The sequence below is a fragment of the Neophocaena asiaeorientalis genome, unplaced genomic scaffold (genome assembly GCF_003031525.2).
Source record: "Neophocaena asiaeorientalis asiaeorientalis breed wild unplaced genomic scaffold, Neophocaena_asiaeorientalis_V1.1 scaffold119, whole genome shotgun sequence".
Lineage (NCBI taxonomy): Eukaryota > Metazoa > Chordata > Mammalia > Artiodactyla > Phocoenidae > Neophocaena > Neophocaena asiaeorientalis.
In genome coordinates, this window is record NW_020175821.1 from 3,707,206 (window position 1) to 3,716,764 (window position 9,559).

The 9,559-nt window shown below is 47.9% G+C and overlaps 1 non-coding gene across 1 annotated transcript; it reads left to right on the top strand.

Moving 5' to 3' along the window:
• Positions 1-9,046: 9,046 nt before the first annotated feature.
• On the top strand, positions 9,047-9,172 carry LOC112391296 (U6atac minor spliceosomal RNA). Its single transcript, XR_003001461.1, has one exon. It is a non-coding gene; the product is annotated as a U6atac minor spliceosomal RNA (small nuclear RNA).
• Positions 9,173-9,559: the final 387 nt, after the last annotated feature.

Sequence of the window (9,559 nt, forward strand, 5' to 3'; positions counted from 1 at the left end):
TTTTTCATTGCGAGTTTAAATAGTTCCAAAGGATATCCTTTCTAGCATTTTATGAGCATTGATTTTTTTTCACTTTCCATGTGCCTTCATTTGATTTTATATTAGAGCCATGAAAATTCAAAGAAAAATGGATATTGACACTTCAAAACAAAAAATTTAAAATCTCTTTTAAATGTCCAGTGGAATCTAAATATCATAGCAATTTGATATCCTCCATTATCCATTTAAAAAATAGGGAAACAGATTCTAATTTTTCAACAGCTGGAAGTTTACATTGTTTCTTTGCCTCCATGAGCTTGTATTTCCATTCTACTCCTGTTATAGATTTTATCCTAATATAATGTATTTTTTATGATTGAAAATCTTCTATTGAGTAATACATCAATAAAAAATTTTAAGTTAAAACCTCCTTAGCTAACAATTTTTGTTATGGTTTTAGTTGTTGTCACAATGATTAATACTTGTTTGATCAGAGCCATGTAAATAATTATAAAGTTTGATAAACAACTGTTAAACAGTAAATTTTATTGGAAATATATCTTTTAATCGGGTGGCAGGGGCATTTTCTTCCCAATTAGTGCATCTATATATGAACGACTTTGACTTACTGCTAGACTGAAGGTTCAGCATCTATTTCATTCCCACGTTTTATTTTTATAGATTTAAACATTGAGAAACATTGTTCACATAAGTAAGTAAATATATGGAAACCAATGAGTTTTGACATAGGAATGTCATTCAATTCTTTGAACTTCTTCCAAGTTATATGCCTAATATCATTATTATCATATTGTTTTTAATGATCTGCTGACAGTTTGATTAGCATCTCCTTCAATTTTGTTGGCAGCAAAGAATTGTAAACCAACTGACTTACAAAAAGACTTGTTACCCCATCCTGAGAGTTCTCATACCTACTCCACAATGCAGTGCCCGCGGTGTGGGTCAAAATGGGTGAGCGGTGTAGCTGTCTCTCTTTTTTTTTTTTTTTGCGGTACGCGGGCCTCTCACTGTTGTGGCCTCTCCCGTTGCGGAGCACAGGCTCCGGACGTGCAGGCTCAGTGGCCATGGCTCACGGGCCCAGCCTCTGTGTGGCATGTGGGATCTTCCCGGACCGGGGCACGAACCCGTGTCCCCTGCATCGGCAGATGGACTCTCAACCACTGTGCCACCAGGGAAGCCCTAAAGCCCTCTCTATGAGAAAGGGGATGGCTTGTCTTAGGTGCATTTTTAGGAAGATTGCTTTTAGGAAAGAGAGCATAGAAAACTGAGGATCAGAAAATGGATTCTCTTACACTTGATTCACAACTCCTTTTGAGCACTCCTGGGGTACGATGCCCCAATTTCATGACTAAGACTGAAAATTTACTTGGGGGTCAGAACGTAAATTTTGACTCTTCTGCTAGGAGTGAGCTCAAAAATAGATATAATTTAAACACACAGATGCTTGTGGCCAATGCTCTAATTCATGTTACCGAGTCCAAGCTCCTACTGCTTGCCTCACAGCAGGCCAATCAATCGAGAGACGAGGTGTTGGGGTAAGGAATAGGAACTTTATTTGGAAAGCCAGTAGACTGAGAAGATGGCAGACTAATGTCCTAAAGAACCATCTTCCCTAAGTTAGAATTCAGGCTTCTTTTATACTAAAAGGGGAGGAGGTAAAGTGAGGATTCCCCAGATTCTGTAGGGGATGTGTTAATTCCTTCCTTCCTGCAGCCATTCACAGGTGGGTCTGGTTGGGATGTTTCCTGTGAGCTAAACAAAGGTATTTTAGCTTAACACTCATTACCCGGGAGGCAAGGTTCCCAGAGATGTGCCAGTAGGTATAATTTAAGCTTATAGGCAACATCCCTGTAGTGATTAACTAGTAGTAGAATACAAAGGTTTCTTCCCTATTACATTCACAGCCCTCAGACTGCCCTTAGCAGAGCTAATCTCCCTTTAGTCCAGCCTTCCTCAGGATCCCACCTGCAACCTGCTATTTATTAATACTACCTATTGAGGGTCCCCTGAACTGAGGGAAGAAAGTAGCTGGAGGCTGAGAGAGACCCTGTTCATCAATTAGAAACGTCAGTCTATCTCAGGGACCTAGAGAAGCGGTTTCCAGCCAATCGGCAAAAAATTGAGGGGCAGCATCCCCAGATTTTCATATATTTATAAATTATATACATGTACTGCTGTCAATCCCTACATTATGTGGGTTACATTTTATTTTAGAAATTAAAAACAAAGTTTATTTATTCCCTACCCCCAGTGGATTGTCGACTTCTTTGAAACCTAGCGCTCTAGAGCTTTTGCTCCAGGGTATCCTCAAAGCCCCAGGGAATGTGTGGGGCTGGGGTAGGAGGTGGCACTGGAATCTTTGCTCTGGCTTCTCAAAGGCATGGCGCTTTTCAGTGCTTCAACCAATGTTTACTAAGAATACGTGCCAGGTGCTGTGCTGGGGTCTGAGAACGCAAAGTGACACGCTCTTTTGTTGACAACAGTGTGAGTATAATTAACAGCACTGCACGGTACACTTAAAAATGGTTATAGGGGCTTCCCTGGTGGCGCAGTGGTTGAGAGTCCGCCTGCCGATGCAGGGGACGCGGGTTCGTGCCCCGGTCCGGGAGGATCCCACGTGCCGTGGAGCGGCTGGGCCCGTGAGCCATGGCCGCTGAGCCTGCGCGTCCGGAGCCTGTGCTCCGCAACGGGAGAGGCCACAACAGTGAGAGGCCCGCGTACCGCAAAAAAAAAAAAAAAAAAATGGTTATAACATGGAAAATGTTATGTTATGTGGGTTTTTTCCATACACAAAAAAGATAGTATCTAAAGAGATTATAAAGTAGTGAGGGAAACAGAGAATTTGCTCATTCGTTTATCTGGCAACTTTTCATTAAGGAAGTGTCACTCATGTTCCAGGCCCTGGGTAGGTGCTGGGGAGAAGCCTGTAAGTAAAACCAGGCACAGTTAGTCTCTTATGGAGCTGACGGTCCATGGCCAGGAAGGAATGTACACCTGCACTGCCCGATACAGTAACTACTAGCCACGCATGGCTGTTTAAATTAATTAAAATTAAATAAAATGTAAAATGCAGACTCCAGTATCACTAGCCACATTTCAAGTGCTTGATAGCCAACAGGTGGCTGGTGTCACCATGTTGGAAGCACAGAGAGAGAACTTTCCCATCACTGCAGACAGCTCGAAAGCACGGAGTGTGGTCACCGCAATGAATGGGAGAAGCCAGATCATCAAGTAGTGTCCTCATCAGCCTATCCAGTGCCTCGGGGGCAATTTGTAAAAGATTTTCTGCCTCGGCAGGTGTATCCATGCCACGGATAAGGCCTGTGGAGCAGAATGTGGTTCTGGGCCTAAGAGAAGTCCAAGTCTCAAGAACAAGAAATGTCAACCACCATGTGGTAAACAGGTCCCCACTCGGGAACTCTGAGTTATGGCCTAATCTCATCGCACATTATACTCACCCGTCAATGGACCACGCGGCCTTGCTCATGCTGTTTTGTCAGCCTAGGTCCTCTCCCCTCATCTCTGCACCAACTAAATTCCCTTCAAGGCCCGGGTGAAACACCACCTCCTTTCTCCCCACAGCCTTTCCTGAGCCTTGTATGAGGCTAGTTAGCATTTATTGAGCACATATTGTATGTGTTATAGGTGGGCATGGACGGTAGAGTCTGGTACTGTGGCCACAAGATGAAGCCACAGACTTTCAGTGTGAGTGGTTTAAGGTCCCAGAGCCACGTGGCCAGCCGTGGTGGCTTCACCGTCATCGGTGCACATTCATTGGGCAATGGATGCTGTAGGACCCTGCACATCACCCTGTATGGTCAGGCCACTCAAGATGGCTGTTCCCTTGCTCTCTGTACATCCCCTGGCTGACCAGTCCCAGTTTCACCCACGTGACTACACAATCCTCTTAATTGTAGGGTTTCATTAGTCCCTGGTAACTGATGGGCCCACCTGATGTGAATTCCCCCCCTTAAATGGTAACCTCTTCTCCTCTAGTAGCGAAGCCTACTGCCATGTCCTGCCCGCTATCTGCTGCACACGATGGGGGGTGTCTCCAGGAACCTTTGTGTAAGATCCCCCCCATCCAATAATCCATTGATGTCTCTGTCACTGTCTCCGGACTCTTTCTTCAGTCTCAAAGCTGGGCAACTAGCAACTACAAGGCTTACAGGCCTGTGGGGTGCAGCCCAATAATCCCCCACTCCGCTCCTAACTTGCAACTTCTGGAGAGCAGTAGCAGCCTGACACATCTTGTGTCTACCTCCTGCCTCAGGTTACACATAAAAGACACCAGAAAAGCACTCACTGAAGGAGTCTGCCCTTCCATGCCTCAATTATCCAATCTGAAAAATGGTGAGGTTAACCCTTACCAGCTGACAATGATTTCAAAGTCTCCAGAGAGACTTTGAAGCTAAAGAAGCTGGGAATGTACATAGCCACTTATCAGCCAGAGTTCTCAGAGCAGACCGAGACGTGGGCTGGTCTGACTTTTCCCATGCATCAGAAAATCTTCCTCTTCCAGGTGAGTGTCTGAGTTCTGGAGTGATGGAGATGTATCTCAGCAAAACACTTCCTGCCAGCGTCTGGCTAGCGGCCTCCTCAACCCTGCAGAAGCTGCCTGGGGGAGACCGCAGCTTCTTTGTTTTCACAGCTGAGGCCTTGGGCAGGGCAGCCTGAAGACCCCCACCCTGTGCTGATGCTGGGGGGGTGCTGTGTGGCCCTGTGAGAAGAGGATGGGTTCTGGAGTCAGGCCTGGGTTCAAATGCTGGTTCTGCTACCGGAGAGCCCAGTGGCCCTGGGCAAATCACTCAGTCCCTCTGAGCTCATTTCCATCTTTGTAAAATGGACCATGATATCTGCTCCACAGGGTGCCGAGGAAACTAAACCTTGTGGTTTAGTGGTTAAGATCTTCACTCTGTCGCTTACTGGCTGCGGGTCTTCAGGTGAGTACGTAGATGTTCTGAGTCTCTGTCCCCTCATCCCTAAAGGGGGGAATCGTAGTGGAGGCCAGCTTCGAGGATCCTCGTGACGAGTACTTAATGCCTGGCACATGGTGAGCGCTTCGTGAATGTTGGCATTTATTGCTTGACCTTTCCCACAAGTGAGGTCAGCAAGGTGGTTATTACTGTCCCTGCCCAGCGGGTCAGGCAGGATCCCGCTTGCTGTTGGGGGACCCTGGGTGAGAATATGCCTCCCCCACATCCTAGTCCAGGGCTTCAGATCAAGCCCCCAGCCAAAACCTCGTTCTGGTCATTTCCCTGGGCCAAACGCCAGGCTCCCAGAATTGCCGGATAGTAAAGAGCCCAGCCCTGAGCCAGGGCTGCCGGCTTCGCTCCCTTCCAGAGGGCCTGGGGAGCCTCTGCCTCCCAGCTCTCCTGACAGCAGGATGGTTAACACAAAGCAGGGCCCCAAGGAGCACATAAAGCCTGGGCTAGGTGGTGGGGAGGCTGAGGAGCCAGGAGGTCAGGGAAAGAAGGAGAGAGACCAAGAGTTACAGAGCTGGGAGGCACCTCCTCTCCGCTCCACTTTTATAGGTAAGGAAAATGATGCCCATTTTGCCCAAAGTTACATAACTGCTTGTAGGAAAGGTTGGGACAAACTTCTAGCCTTTTGAGTGCCCACCCAGTTTTCCTTCCCGTACCCAATGCTGCCCGCATTTTCCACTCTGAACAGTTGGTGTCGGTCAAGACTTCCCCTCCCCCAACCCCAACATCACTGCCCCAGCGCTGCATACCACCCGAGGGCCCAGGCTGGAGGGGGAGGCACCCATCTTCCCTTGAAAGACCATCAGGATAATCCCATCATGCCTTGCACCCTGGTGTCCTCAGTCACCACCTGAAGTCTGAGAATCATGGTCATCCTCATCCCTTAGATTTTTACTCCTGTAAAGCTCTGTAATTCCTCTAATCTGATCCATCCCCCAAATCCTTTCACTTTGCTCTCTGGAACTCATGGTTTATCATCAGCAAAATCTCCCCCTATACTCAACCTTCTCTTCGAACATTCCTTCACCTTCCTGCTCTTGATGAAAAGCCCCTCGATCCCCAAAACCTAACTTCCTTGTAGCTGCCTCCTGTGGTCACTATTTCTTCCACATCCCTCATACCAGTGAGTCTAGAGGTGGGGAGCTGTCCTCCTTGCTCCTGATGGCGATTGCTATGGTTTCTCTCCTTTCTCCTCACCCTAAAACTTCATCTCATTTGAAGGCATCAGAAGAATCTATCTCATCTAGGTGAGTTTCAGGAGGGCTAGATATTGCCATCAGACCAAATCAGCCACCGCCCTTCCGAGCTGTAGAAATTTACCACACTCTAGGCCATTCCACTCAATCCCAGAATATGCTAGTACCTGGCTCACTATATTCCTCTCCACCACCACTCCTTGATTATTTTTGAGACCTTAACAATCATTCTTTCATTCAACACATTTTTTTTTTTTTTTTTTTTTTTTTATTGCGGTATGCTGGCCTCTCACTGTTGTGGCCTCTCCCATTGCGGAGCACAGGCTCCGGACGCGCAGGCTCAGCGGCCCTGGCTCACGGGCCCAGCTGCTCCGCGGCATGTGGGATCCTCCCGGACCGGGGCACGAACCCGTGTCCCCTGCATCGGCAGGCGGACTCTCAACCACTGCGCCACCAGGGAAGCCCCAACAAATATTTTTGAACGTTTATTATGCGCCAGGTACTATTCTTATAATCTAGGATATAGAAGTAAACTAGAGAGAAAATGTCCCAGCCCTCAAGGTTCTTACATTCTCACGGGAGCAAGGGTAATTAACATATAAATAAGTACTGCATAAAATATTAGGCAGAGATGCTATGAAAGGGAAAAAGGCAGGTGAAGGATTAGTGGCAGGGGATGAGGAGCTATCTCAGACACAGTGGGCGGGGAAAGACATCTACATAGATGATATTGTCTTCATCTACCCAACACCTGCCACTGGTGGTCTTTGACCTCCTCTCCGCACCAGTCTTCTTCCCACCTCTGCCACCCACTCACATGGCCATAGCCTGAACTCAAGAATTTTGATCCCCCCAGTCTCTGATCACCACTTCCTGTGTTTTTAGCTCATTTACTCTGTCACCTCCATTGTATTCTTTGTCCCCTCTGGGACTTCCATTCCTCTGAACTCACCCTCTTTCACTGTCCATCAGTCTGTTATTCACCCACTTACCTCTTTCTCCAGCTTGAGTCTGTGTTCTGTAACAATAATCGCCCCTTTGAACAAGCCCTCCACTCTCTTGGCCCTTTGCCTTCGGTTGGGCTCTCCTGACGCACCTCGACACACCTCGACCCTGCTTAACCCCAACGCCCTACCTACTCTGCACCTGTGCTGAGTAGCTGAACACCGCAGGGAAAATTCACAGCCATGCTGACTAGTCACACTCTACTTTTCTGACCACAAACCTCAAGTGGGCACTCAGCTTGACCAGTAATCCTACTGTGTTTCTCTACTAGATTCACTGCCCCACTTTCCAGATGAGCGTTTCACATCTCCTCTCTTCTCCAGCTCTCAACACCTCCTCTTTCTTCCCTGCTGTTAGCTAACGACCTTGCTCCTTATTTTGCTAAGAAAATAGATGCAGTCATGTGAAAAGTACTTGTCTTCTCACCATCAGCTCTCCCAAGGTGCCTGCACCTGTACCCTTGCCGCTGCCTTCCTTTCTTACATTGGATGGTCTCCTCTCGAATTCCCAGCCAGCCCCTCGACTTGTGCACCAGATTCCAACCCCTTCACTCACTCCAGGACTTTGCCCCAAATCATTCTTCTCCTTCCTGCGCTGTGCAACTTCCCCTCTCCACCAGATCGTTCCCTTCAGAAGCTAAATGTGCTATCATCTCTCTCATGCTAAAAGCAGACCGTCCCATGACCCTACGCCCTCTCCAGCTCCTGCCCCTTTCCTCCCACCCCACATCCTTATCCCCATTCCCTCTCAGCCCACTCCAGCCAAGCATCTGTCTCTGCCACTTCGTTGAAACTACACTTGTCCGAGTCACCAATGGCCTCCTTGTTGGTACATCCAAAGGTCAGTTTCCTGTCGTCTTATCCTGCCTCTCAACAGCATTTGCATAGTAGAGAAATTACTGTCGTTTCCTCCTACCTTGATGGCAGCTCCTTCCCAAGCTCCTTCGCTGGCTCCTCCTCTTCTTGGCCTCGAAGTGTTAGCATAGTATGGGGACTTCTTTCCTATTTACAGTCCCTCCCTGCTTAGATCCCATCTTGGCCTATGACTTTCAGTGCCTTCTAGAGGTTGGAATCTTTGAGAAGCAATGGGGAACAGAGTAGAGGATGAAACAGCAGCTCCAGCTCAGGACCACCTGCCTAGATGTTAATACCTGCTCCACCCTGACAAGCTGTGTGACCTTAATCCTCTGTGCCTCAGTAGATGGTATCTCCCATCTACATGGGGTCTCCCCAATGCAGGGTCTGAGACAGAGGCTTAAGTGTGAGTAGCTTATTTGGGAACATGACCCGGGGAGCAGGACTGAGGGAGAGGAAGAGTGAAACACAGATAGAGGGTTGCTGACCTAGGTGTGTGAACTAGTTGGCCACCTCTATGGGTGACTGCTGTTCCATCCTGCAGGACCTTCTGAGAAGCTTTATGAAATGTACTTCAGAACCTTCCAGAAAAAAGGGGGATCACTTATACATTGGCTCCTATGGAGTTACCCCAGTGATGTTAACTCCCTGCAGTCCTAGGTGGTTCATGTGTCAATGCCAAGTGGGTCCCATGGGTGTCCCCGACACCAGGGTGTCAGGAGGCTTTAAGAGGCATGTGGAGGGACACTGTTGGCTGCACTTGTGTGACACTGGTTGAGGCCTGTGTAAAACTGGTTACCACAGTGGGCTACCAAACCAGAGGGGAGGCCGAGGGAATCTGAAGTGGTGCACGTGACGTGCCCAGTATAGATGGGGTAATTGTAGAGCTCTCCTCATAGGACTGCTGGCCCTTAGCATGTGGCCATCAGCATGGTGGTGACTCTGATCCTGACATCTCCCCTGCCTAGTGGACACCTCAGAGGCCTGTCATGTCCAAAACAGAGCTGTGGTGCATGAAAGGAGAGAAGGCTAGCACTCCCCTTGACAAGGATGGAAGAGGCCCTCGGGCCTGACAACACGCTTATGGTTAAGGCATTGCCATCTACTTCGTGGCCTCTAACCACTGTTTTTTAGAACTACCATATGACCCAGCAATCCCACTACTGGGCATATACCCATATATATGGAATCTAGAAAAATGGTATAGATGATCTTATTTACAAAGTGGAAATAGAGATACAGACGTAGAGGACAAGCGTATGGATATCAAGGGGGAAAGGGGGGTGGTGGGATGAATTGGGAGATTGGGATTGACATATATACACTATGGATACTGTGTATAAAATAGATAACTAATAAGAACCTACTGTGTAGCACAGGGAACTCTACTCAATGCTCTGGCGTGACCTAAACAGGAAGGAAATCCAAAAAAGAGGGAATATATGCATACGTGTAGCTGACTCAGTTTGCTGTACAGTAGAAACTAACACAACGTTGTAAAGCAGCGGTACTCCAATAA